Here is an 11,613-nt window from a genome sequence, read left to right on the forward strand (position 1 = left end):
GTACTGAGGGAGTGCTGCACTGTCAGAGGGTCAGTACTGAGGGAGTGCCGCACTGTCAGAGGGTCAGTACTGAGGGAGTGCTGCACTGTCAGAGGGTCAGTACTGAGGGAGTGCTGCACTGTCAGAGGGTCAGTACTGAGGGAGTGCTGCGCTGTCAGAGGGTCAGTACTGAGGGAGCGCCGCACTGTCAGAGGGTCAGTACTGAGGGAGTGCTGCGCTGTCAGAGGGTCAGTACTGAGGGAGTGCTGAACTGTCAGAGAGTCAGTACTGAGGGAGTGTCGCACTGTCAGAGGGTCAGTACTGAGGGAGTGCTGCACTGTCAGAGGGTCAGTACTGAGGGAGTGCCGCACTGTCAGAGGGTCAGTACTGAGGGAGTGCCGCACTGTCAGAGGGTCAGTACTGAGGGAGTGCTGCACTGTCAGGGGGTCAGTACTGAGGGAGTGCCGCACTGTCAGAGGGTCAGTACTGAGGGAGTGCCGCACTGTCAGAGGGTCAGTACTGAGGGAGTGCCGCACTGTCAGAGGGTCAGTACTGAGGGAGTGCCGCACTGTCAGAGGGTCAGTACTGAGGGAGTGCCGCACTGTCAGAGGGTCAGTACTGAGGGAGTGCTGCACTGTCAGGGGGTCAGTACTGAGGGAGTGCCGCACTGTCAGAGGGTCAGTACTGAGGGAGTGCCGCACTGTCAGAGGGTCAGTACTGAGGGAGTGCCGCACTGTCAGAGGGTCAGTACTGAGGGAGTGCTGCACTGTCAGAGGGTCAGTACTGAGGGAGTGCTGCACTGTCAGAGGGTCAGTACTGAGGGAGTGCTGCACTGTCAGAGGGTCAGTACTGAGGGAGTGCTGCACTGTCAGAGGGTCAGTACTGAGGGAGTGCTGCACTGTCAGGGGGTCAGTACTGAGGGAGAGCCGCCCTGTCAGAGGGTCAGTACTGAGGGAGTGCTGAACTGTCAGAGAGTCAGTACTGAGGGAGTGTCGCACTGTCAGAGGGTCTGTACTGAGGGAGTGCTGCACTGTCAGAGGGTCAGTACTGAGGGAGTGCCGCACTGTCAGAGGGTCAGTACTGAGGGAGTGCCGCACTGTCAGAGGGTCAGTACTGAGGGAGTGCTGAACTGTCAGAGAGTCAGTACTGAGGGAGTGCCGCACTGTCAGAGGGTCAGTACTGAGGGAGTGCCGCACTGTCAGAGGGTCAGTACTGAGGGAGTGTCGCACTGTCAGAGGGTCCGTGCTGAGGGAGCGCCGCACTGTCAGAGGGTCAGTACTGAGGGAGTGCCGCACTGTCAGAGGGTCAGTGCTGAGGGAGCGCCGCACTGTCAGAGGGTCAGTACTGAGGGAGTGCCGCACTGTCAGAGGGTCAGTACTGAGGGAGTGCCGCACTGTCAGAGGGTCAGTACTGAGGGAGTGCCGCACTGTCAGAGGGTCAGTACTGAGGGAGTGCCGCACTGTCAGAGGGTCTGTACTGAGGGAGTGCTGCACTGTCAGAGGGTCAGTACTGAGGGAGTGCCGCACTGTCAGAGGGTCAGTACTGAGGGAGTGCCGCACTGTCAGAGGGTCAGTACTGAGGGAGTGCTGAACTGTCAGAGAGTCAGTACTGAGGGAGTGCTGAACTGTCAGAGGGTCAGTACTGAGGGAGCGCCGCACTGTCAGAGGGTCAGTACTGAGGGAGTGCCGCACTGTCAGAGGGTCAGTACTGAGGGAGTGCCGCACTGTCAGAGGGTCAGTACTGAGGGAGTGCTGCACTGTCAGGGGGTCAGTACTGAGGGAGTGCCGCGCTGTCAGAGGGTCAGTACTGAGGGAGTGCCGCACTGTCAGAGGGTCAGTACTGAGCGAGTGCTGCACTGTCAGAGGGTCAGTACTGAGGGAGTGCCGCACTGTCAGAGGGTCAGTACTGAGGGAGTGCCGCACTGTCAGAGGGTCAGTACTGAGGGAGTGCCGCACTGTCAGAGGATCAGTACTGAGGGAGTGCTGCACTGTCAGAGGGTCAGTACTGAGGGAGTGCCGCACTGTCAGAGGGTCAGTACTGAGCGAGTGCTGCACTGTCAGAGGGTCAGTACTGAGGGAGTGCCGCACTGTCAGAGGGTCAGTACTGAGGGAGTGCCGCACTGTCAGAGGGTCAGTACTGAAGGAGTGCCGCACTGTCAGAGGGTCAGTACTGAGGGAGTGCCGCACTATCAGAGGGTCAGTACTGAGGGAGTGCCGCACTGTCAGAGGGTCAGTACTGAGGGAGTGCTGCACAGTCAGAGGGTCAGTACTGAGGGAGTGTCGCACTGTCAGAAGGTCAGTACCGAGGGAGTGCCGCACTGTCAGAGGGTCAGTACTGAGGGAGTGCCGCACTGTCAGAGGGTCAGTACTGAGGGAGTGCCGCACTGTCAGAGGGTCAGTACTGAGGGAGTGCCGCACTGTCAGAGGGTCAGTACTGAGGGAGTGCCGCACTGTCAGAGGGTCAGTACTGAGTGAGTGCTGCACTGTCAGAGGGTCAGTACTGAGGGAGTGCCGCACTGTCAGAGGGTCAGTACTGAGGGAGTGCCGCACTGTCAGAGAGTCAGTACTGAGGGAGTGCTGCACTGTCAGAGGGTCAGTACTGAGGGAGCGCCGCACTGTCAGAGGGTCAGTACTGAGGGAGTGCTGCACTGTCAGAGGGTCAGTACTGAGGTAGTGCCGCACTCTCAGAGGGTCAGTACTGAGGGAGCACCGCACTGTCAGAGGGTCAGTACTGAGGGAGTGCCGCACTGTCAGAGGGTCAGTACTGAGGGAGTGCTGCACTGTCAGAGGGTCAGTCCTGAGGGAGCGCCGCACTGTCAGAGGGTCAGTACTGAGGGAGTGCCGCACTGTCTGAGGGTCAGTACTGAGGGAGTGCTGCACTGTCAGAGGGTCAGTCCTGAGGGAGTGCTGCACTGTCAGTGGGTCAGTACTGAGGGAGTGCTGCACTGTCAGAGGGTCAGTACTGAGGGAGTGCCGCACTGTCAGAGGGTCAGTACTGAGGGAGTGCTGCACTGTCAGAGGGTCAGTACTGAGGGAGTGCTGCACTGTCAGAGGGTCAGTACTGAGGGAGTGCTGCACTGTCAGAGGGTCAGTACTGAGGGAGTGCCGCACTGTCAGAGGGTCAGTACTGAGGGAGTGCCGCACTGTCAGAGGGTCAGTACTGAGGGAGTGCCGCACTGTCAGAGGGTCAGTACTGAGGGAGTGCCGCACTGTCGGAGGGTCAGTACTGAGGGAGCGCCGCACTGTCAGAGGGTCAGTACTGAGGGAGTGCCACACTGTCAGAGGGTCAGTACTGAGGGAGTGCCGCACTGTCAGAGGGTCAGTACTGAGGGAGTGCCGCACTGTCAGAGGGTCAGTACTGAGGGAGCGCCGCACTGTCAGAGGGTCAGTACTGAGGGAGTGCCGCACTGTCAGAGGGTCCGTACTGAGGGAGTGCCGCACTGTCCGAGGGTCCGTACTGAGGGAGTGCCGCACTGTCCGAGGGTCAGTACTGAGGGAGTGCCGCACTGTCCGAGGGTCAGTACTGAGGGAGTGCCGCACTGTCAGAGGGTCAGTACTGAGGGAGCGCCGCTCTGTCAGAGGGTCAGTACCGAGGGAGTGCTGCACTGTCAGAGGGTCAGTACTGAGGGAGTGCCGCACTGTCAGAGGGTCAGTACTGAGGGAGTGCCGCACTGTCAGAGGGTCACTACTGAGGGAGTGCTGCACTGTCAGAGGGTCAGTACTGGGGGAGTGCCGCACTGTCAAGAGGGTCAGTACTGAGGGAGTGCTGCACTGTCAGAGGGTCAGTACTGAGGGAGTGCTGCACTGTCTTAGGATCAGTACTGAGGGAGCACCGCACTGTCAGAGGGTCAGTACTGTGGGAGTGCCGCACTGTCTGAGGATCAGTACTGAGGGAGTGCCGCACTGTCTGAGGATCAGGACAGAGGGAGTGTCGCACTGTCAGAGGGTCAGTACTGAGGGCGAGCCGCACTGTCAGAGGGTCAGTACTGAGGGAGTGCCGCACTGTCAGTGGGTCAGTACTGAGGGAGTGCCGCACTGTCAGAGGGTCAGTACTGAGGGAGTGCCGCACTGTCAGAGGGTCAGTACTGAGGGAGCACCGCACTGTCAGAGGGTCAGTACTGAGGGAGTGCCGCACTGTCAGAGGGTCAGTACTGAGGGAGTGCTGCACTGTCAGAGGGTCAGTCCTGAGGGAGCGCCGCACTGTCAGAGGGTCAGTACTGAGGGAGTGCCGCACTGTCTGAGGGTCAGTACTGAGGGAGTGCTGCACTGTCAGAGGGTCAGTCCTGAGGGAGTGCTGCACTGTCAGAGGGTCAGTACTGAGGGAGTGCTGCACTGTCAGAGGGCCAGTACTGAGGGAGTGCCGCACTGTCAGAGGGTCAGTACTGAGGGAGTGCTGCACTGCCAGAGGGTCAGTACTGAGGGAGTGCTGCACTGTCAGAGGGTCAGTACTGAGGGAGCGCCGCACTGTCAGAGGGTCAGTACTGAGGGAGTGCTGCACTGTCAGAGGGTCAGTACTGAGGGAGTGCCGCACTGTCAGAGGGTCAGTACTGAGGGAGTGCTGCACTGTCAGAGGGTCAGTACTGAGGGAGTGCTGCACTGTCAGAGGGTCAGTACTGAGGGAGTGCTGCGCTGTCAGAGGGTCAGTACTGAGGGAGCGCCGCACTGTCAGAGGGTCAGTACTGAGGGAGTGCTGCGCTGTCAGAGGGTCAGTACTGAGGGAGTGCTGAACTGTCAGAGAGTCAGTACTGAGGGAGTGTCGCACTGTCAGAGGGTCAGTACTGAGGGAGTGCTGCACTGTCAGAGGGTCAGTACTGAGGGAGTGCCGCACTGTCAGAGGGTCAGTACTGAGGGAGTGCCGCACTGTCAGAGGGTCTGTACTGAGGGAGTGCTGCACTGTCAGAGGGTCAGTACTGAGGGAGTGCCGCACTGTCAGAGGGTCAGTACTGAGGGAGTGCCGCACTGTCAGAGGGTCAGTACTGAGGGAGTGCTGAACTGTCAGAGGGTCAGTACTGAGGGAGCGCCGCACTGTCAGAGGGTCAGTACTGAGGGAGTGCCGCACTGTCAGAGGGTCAGTACTGAGGGGAGTGCCGCACTGTCAGAGGGTCAGTACTGAGGGAGTGCTGCACTGTCAGGGGGTCAGTACTGAGGGAGTGCCGCACTGTCAGAGGGTCAGTACTGAGGGAGTGCCGCACTGTCAGAGGGTCAGTACTGAGGGAGTGCCGCACTGTCAGAGGGTCAGTACTGAGGGAGTGCCGCACTGTCAGAGGGTCAGTACTGAGGGAGTGCCGCACTGTCAGAGGGTCAGTACTGAGGGAGTGCTGCACTGTCAGGGGGTCAGTACTGAGGGAGTGCCGCACTGTCAGAGGGTCAGTACTGAGGGAGTGCCGCACTGTCAGAGGGTCAGTACTGAGGGAGTGCCGCACTGTCAGAGGGTCAGTACTGAGGGAGTGCTGCACTGTCAGAGGGTCAGTACTGAGGGAGTGCTGCACTGTCAGAGGGTCAGTACTGAGGGAGTGCTGCACTGTCAGAGGGTCAGTACTGAGGGAGTGCTGCTCTGTCAGAGGGTCAGTACTGAGGGAGTGCTGCACTGTCAGGGGGTCAGTACTGAGGGAGAGCCGCCCTGTCAGAGGGTCAGTACTGAGGGAGTGCTGAACTGTCAGAGGGTCAGTACTGAGGGAGTGCCGCACTGTCAGAGGGTCAGTACTGAGGGAGTGCCGCACTGTCAGAGGGTCTGTACTGAGGGAGTGCTGCACTGTCAGAGGGTCAGTACTGAGGGAGTGCCGCACTGTCAGAGGGTCAGTACTGAGGGAGTGCCGCACTGTCAGAGGGTCAGTACTGAGGGAGTGCTGAACTGTCAGAGAGTCAGTACTGAGGGAGTGCCGCACTGTCAGAGGGGTCAGTACTGAGGGAGTGCCGCACTGTCAGAGGGTCAGTGCTGAGGGAGCGCCGCACTGTCAGAGGGTCAGTACTGAGGGAGTGTCGCACTGTCAGAGGGTCAGTGCTGAGGGAGCGCCGCACTGTCAGAGGGTCAGTACTGAGGGAGTGCCGCACTGTCAGAGGGTCAGTGCTGAGGGAGCGCCGCACTGTCAGAGGGTCAGTACTGAGGGAGTGCCGCACTGTCAGAGGGTCAGTACTGAGGGAGTGCCGCACTGTCAGAGGGTCAGTACTGAGGGAGTGCCGCACTGTCAGAGGGTCAGTACTGAGGGAGTGCCGCACTGTCAGAGGGTCTGTACTGAGGGAGTGCTGCACTGTCAGAGGGTCAGTACTGAGGGAGTGCCGCACTGTCAGAGGGTCAGTACTGAGGGAGTGCCGCACTGTCAGAGGGTCAGTACTGAGGGAGTGCTGAACTGTCAGAGAGTCAGTACTGAGGGAGTGCTGAACTATCAGAGGGTCAGTACTGAGGGAGCGCCGCACTGTCAGAGGGTCAGTACTGAGGGAGTGCCGCACTGTCAGAGGGTCAGTACTGAGGGAGTGCCGCACTGTCAGAGGGTCAGTACTGAGGGAGTGCTGCACTGTCAGGGGGTCAGTACTGAGGGAGTGCCGCACTGTCAGAGGGTCAGTACTGAGGGAGTGCCGCACTGTCAGAGGGTCAGTACTGAGCGAGTGCTGCACTGTCAGAGGGTCAGTACTGAGGGAGTGCCGCACTGTCAGAGGGTCAGTACTGAGGGAGTGCCGCACTGTCAGAGGGTCAGTACTGAGGGAGTGCCGCACTGTCAGAGGATCAGTACTGAGGGAGTGCTGCACTGTCAGAGGGTCAGTACTGAGGGAGTGCCGCACTGTCAGAGGGTCAGTACTGAGCGAGTGCTGCACTGTCAGAGGGTCAGTACTGAGGGAGTGCCGCACTGTCAGAGGGTCAGTACTGAGGGAGTGCCGCACTGTCAGAGGGTCAGTACTGAAGGAGTGCCGCACTGTCAGAGGGTCAGTACTGAGGGAGTGCCGCACTATCAGAGGGTCAGTACTGAGGGAGTGCCGCACTGTCAGAGGGTCAGTACTGAGGGAGTGCTGCACAGTCAGAGGGTCAGTACTGAGGGAGTGTCGCACTGTCAGAAGGTCAGTACCGAGGGAGTGCCGCACTGTCAGAGGGTCAGTACTGAGGGAGTGTCGCACTGTCAGAGGGTCAGTACTGAGGGAGTGCCGCACTGTCAGAGGGTCAGTACTGAGGGAGTGCCGCACTGTCAGAGGGTCAGTACTGAGGGAGTGCCGCACTGTCAGAGGGTCAGTACTGAGGTAGCGCCGCACTGTCAGAGGGTCAGTACTGAGGGAGTGCCGCACTGTCAGAGGGTCAGTACTGAGGGAGTGCTGCACTGTCAGAGGGTCAGTACTGAGGGAGTGCTGCACTGTCAGAGGGTCAGTACTGAGGGAGTGCCGCACTGTCAGAGGGTCAGTACTGAGGGAGTGCCGCACTGTCAGAGGGTCAGTACTGAGGGAGTGCTGCACTGTCAGAGGGTCAGTACTGAGGGAGTGCTGCACTGTCAGAGGGTCAGTACTGAGGGAGTGCTGCACTGTCAGAGGGTCAGTACTGAGGGAGTGCCGCACTGTCAGAGGGTCAGTACTGAGGGAGTGCCGCACTGTCAGAGGGTCAGTACTGAGGGAGTGCCACACTGTCAGAGGGTCAGTACTGAGGGAGTGCCGCACTGTCAGAGGGTCAACTGAGGGAGTGCCGCACTGTCAGAGGGTCAGTACTGAGGGAGTGCCGCACTGTCAGAGGGTCAGTACTGAGGGAGTGCCGCACTGTCAGAGGGTCAGTACTGAGGGAGTGCCGCACTAGGAGGGAAACATTTCTTGTCTTGACTCTTACCCCACACCTGTCCGTGTGTTCTCCCCCCCCCCCCCCCCCCAGGCCTCCTGGACCAGCCGACCCAGACGGTGGTGATGCACCGCACGGAACCCACCTCGCTGCAGAACATGGCCCTGCAGCTGGCGGAGAAACTGGGCAACCTGGTGGAGAACAACGAGCGAGTTGTTTCGACCTGAAACAGGGAACCTACAGCGGCTACTTCAGCCGCGGTGAGCGAGGGGGGGGAGCGCGGGGGGAGGGGAGCGCGGGGGGAGGGAGCGCGGGGAAGGGGAGCGCGGGGGTGAGGGGAGCGGGGTGGGGGGGGGACGGGGAGAGCGGGAGGGGACGGGGAGAGCGGTGAGGAGGGGGGAGGGGATGGAGAGAGCGGGAGGAGGGGGAGGGACAGGGAGAGCGGGAGAGGGGGAGGGGACGGAGAGAGCGGGAGGGGGGCGGAGGGGAGATGGGACGGGGAGAGCGGGAGAGGGGGGCGGAGGGGAGATGGGACGGGGAGAGCGGGAGGAGGAGAAGGGAGCGGGGGGAGGGGATGGGGAGAGCGGGAGGAGGGGACAGGGAGTGCGGGAGGAGGGGGGAGGGGATGGAGAGAGCGGGAGGAGGGGGGAGGGGACAGGGAGAGCGGGGGGAGGGGACGGGGGAGAGCGGGAGGAGGGGGGAGGGGACGGAGAGAGCGGGAGGGGGGCGGAGGGGAGATGGGACGGGGAGAGCGGGAGGAGGAGAAGGGGACGGGGAGAGCGGGGGGAGGGGATGGGGAGAGCAGGAGGAGGAGGGGACGGGGAGTGCGGGAGGCAGAGGGGGGGACGGGGAGAGCGGGAGGAGGGGGGGGGAGAGCGGGAGAAGGGGGGGAGGGGACGGGGAGAGCGGGAGGAGGGGGAGGGGACGGGGAACGGGGGGAGGGGAAGGGGGGAGGGGACGGGGAGAGCGGGGGGAGGGGACGGGGAGAGCGGGAGGAGGAGAGGGGGGAGGGGGAGAGGGGGAGGAGGAGAGGGGGGTGGAGGGGGGGTGTGTGCGGGAGGAGGGGGGGCGGAGGGGACGTGGAGAGCGGGAGGGGGGGAGGGGACGGAGTGCGGGAGGAGGGGGATGGGGATGGGGAGAGCGGGGGGGGGGGAGAGAGCGGGAGGTGGGGAGGGGGACAGGGAGAGCGGGAGGAGGGGGAGGGGACGGGGAAAGCGGGAGGAGGGGAGGGGACAGGGAGGGGGGAGGGGACGGGGAGAGCGGGGAGGAGGAGGGGGGAGGGGACGGGGAGTGCGGGAGGCAGAGGGGGGGGGAGGGGACTGGGAGAGGGGGGGGAGGGGACTGGGAGAGGGGGGGGGAGGGGACGGGGAGAGCGGGAGGAGGGGGGGAGGGAGAGCGGGGGGAGGGGACGGGGAGAGCGGGAGGAGGGGACAGGGAGTGCGGGAGGAGGGGGGATGGGACGGAGAGAGCGGGAGGGGGGCGGAGGGGAGATGTGACGGGGAGAGCGGGAGGAGAAGGGGACGGGGAGAGGGGGGAGGGGACGTGGAGAGCGGGAGGAGGAGGGGGGGGTGGGGACGGGGAGAGCGGGAGGAGGAGGGGACGGGGAGTGCGGGAGGCAGAGGGGGGGAGGGGACGGGGAGAGCGGGAGAAGGGGGGGGCGGGGAGTGCGGGGGGGAGGGGACGGGGAGAGCGGTAGTAGGGGGAGAGCGGGAGGAGGGGGGGAGGGGACAGGGAGAGCGGGAGGAGGAGAAGGGGACGGGGAGAGGGGGAGGGGACGTGGAGAGCGGGAGGAGGAGGGGGGGTGGGGACGGGGAGAGCGGGAGGAGGAGGGGACGGGGAGTGCGGGAGGCAGAGGGGGGGAGGGGACGGGGAGAGCGGGAGGAGGGGGGGGCGGGGAGTGCGGGGGGGAGGGGACGGGGAGAGCGGGAGTAGGGGGAGAGCGGGAGGAGGGGGGGAGGGGACAGGGAGAGCGGGAGGAGGGGGGAGGGGAGGGGACGGGGAAAGCGGGAGGAGGGGTGAGGGGACAGGGAGAGCGGGAGGAGGAGAAGGGGACGGGGAGAGCGGGAGGAGGGGGAGGGGACGGGGAGAGCGGGAGGAGGAGGGGGGGAGGGGACGGGGAGAGGGGGGGGAGGGGACGGGGAGAGCGGGAGGAGGGGGGGAGGGGACGGGGAGTGCGGGAGGCAGAGGGGGGGGAGAGGGAGGGGACGAGGAGAGCGGGAGGAGGGGGGGGAGGGGACGGGGAGAGCGGGAGGAGGGGGGGGAGGGGACGGGAGAGCGGGAGGAGGGGGGGGAGGGGACGGGGAGAGCGGGAGGAGGGGGGGGGGCGGGGAGAGCGGGGGGAGGGGACGGGGAGGGGAGAGCGGGGGGAGGGGACGGGGAGGAGGGGGGACGGGGAGAGCGGGAGGAGGAGGGGGGGCGGAGGGCGTGTGTGTGCGGTCGGAGGGGGGGGGGCAGGCGGGGGGAGTGCGGGAGGAGGAGGGGGGAGGGGACTGGGAAGCGGGAGGAGGAGGGAGTGGAGGGACAGGGAGTGCGGGAGGAGGGGGGAGGGGACGGGGAGGGAGGGAGGGGAGGGGGGAGGGGACAGGGAGTGTGGGAGGAGGGGGAGGGGACGGAGAGCGGGAGGAGGGGGGGAGGGGACGGGGAGAGCGGGAGGAGGGGGGGAGGGGACGTGGAGAGCGGGAGGAGGAGGGGAAGGGGACGGGGAGAGCGGGAGGAGGGGGGGAACGGGGAGAGCGGGAGGAGGAGGGGGTGGGACTGGGAGAGCCGGAGGAGGGGGGGGGCGGGGAGAGCGGGAGGAGGGGGGAGGGGATGGGGAGAGCGGGAGGAGGAGGGGGGAGGGGGCAGGGAGAGCGGGAGGAGGAGGGGGGAGGGGACGAGGAGGAGGGGGAGGGGACGGGGAGAGCGGGAGGAGGGGGGGAAGGGACGGGGAGAGCGGGAGGAGGGGGGGGGAGGGGACGGGGAGAGCGGGAGGAGGAGGGGGGGGAGGGGCCGGGGAGAGCGGGAGGAGGGGGGGGGGACGGGGAGAGCGGGAGGAGGGGGGGACGGGGAGAGGGGGAGGACGGGGAGGGCGGAGGGGGGGGGGGTGGGGACGGGGAGAGTGGGAGGAGGAGCAGGGGGGGGGGAGTGCGGGGGGGGGAGGGGGTGAGGGGACGGGAGGAGGGGGGGGTACCCTGGGGAAGGGGGGGGGGAGGCACTGGGTATAACGTGTGGTGGGAATTTCTGTTCTCTGTTCTGAGCTGCGCCTTTCCTCTCTCCCCAGACCAGAAAGGTGGTTACCAGGGGAAACAGTCGTACCAGGGCCGAGGAGGCTATCGACAGAACCAGAGCTCCTATTGAGACGGGGTCCGGGAGCCCAGAGGCGATTCCGCGTCTCTCCCGTCTGTGTAACCCCCTCACACAATAAAACCATTCCCACATCAGCTGCTCCGTCTCGCCCCTGCTCCGTCTCGCCCCTGCTCCGTCTCGCCCCTGCTCCGTCTCGCCCCTGCTCCGTCTCGCCCCTGCTCCGTCTCGCCCCTGCTCCGTCTCGCCCCTGCTCCGCCTCGCCCCTGCTCCGCCTCGCCCCTGCTCCGCCTCGCCCCCGCTCCGTCTCGCCCCTGCTCCGTCTCGCCCCCGCTCCGTCTCGCCCCTGCTCCGTCTCGCCCCTGCTCCGTCTCGCCCCTGCTCCGTCTCGCCCCTGCTCCGTCTCGCCCCTGCTCCGTCTCGCCCCTGCTCCGTCTCGCCCCTGCTCCGTCTCGCCCCTGCTCCGTCTCGCCCCTGCTCCGTCTCGCCCCTGCTCCGTCTCGCCCCTGCTCCGTCTCGCCCCTGCTCCGTCTCGCCCCTGCTCCGTCTCGCCCCTGCTCCGTCTCGCCCCTGCTCCGTCTCGCCCCTGCTCCGTCTCGCCCCCTG

At 64.9% G+C, this 11,613-nt stretch overlaps 1 long non-coding RNA gene across 1 annotated transcript; it reads left to right on the plus strand.

Annotated features, from left to right (window-relative positions):
- The first annotated feature begins 7,823 nt into the window (after nucleotides 1-7,823).
- On the plus strand, nucleotides 7,824-11,144 carry LOC140407574 (uncharacterized). Its single transcript, XR_011939700.1, has 2 exons — nucleotides 7,824-7,985; nucleotides 10,985-11,144. It is a non-coding gene; the product is annotated as an uncharacterized lncRNA (long non-coding RNA).
- Nucleotides 11,145-11,613: the final 469 nt, after the last annotated feature.

This window comes from Scyliorhinus torazame, unplaced genomic scaffold, assembly GCF_047496885.1.
Source record: "Scyliorhinus torazame isolate Kashiwa2021f unplaced genomic scaffold, sScyTor2.1 scaffold_1612, whole genome shotgun sequence".
NCBI lineage: Eukaryota > Metazoa > Chordata > Chondrichthyes > Carcharhiniformes > Scyliorhinidae > Scyliorhinus > Scyliorhinus torazame.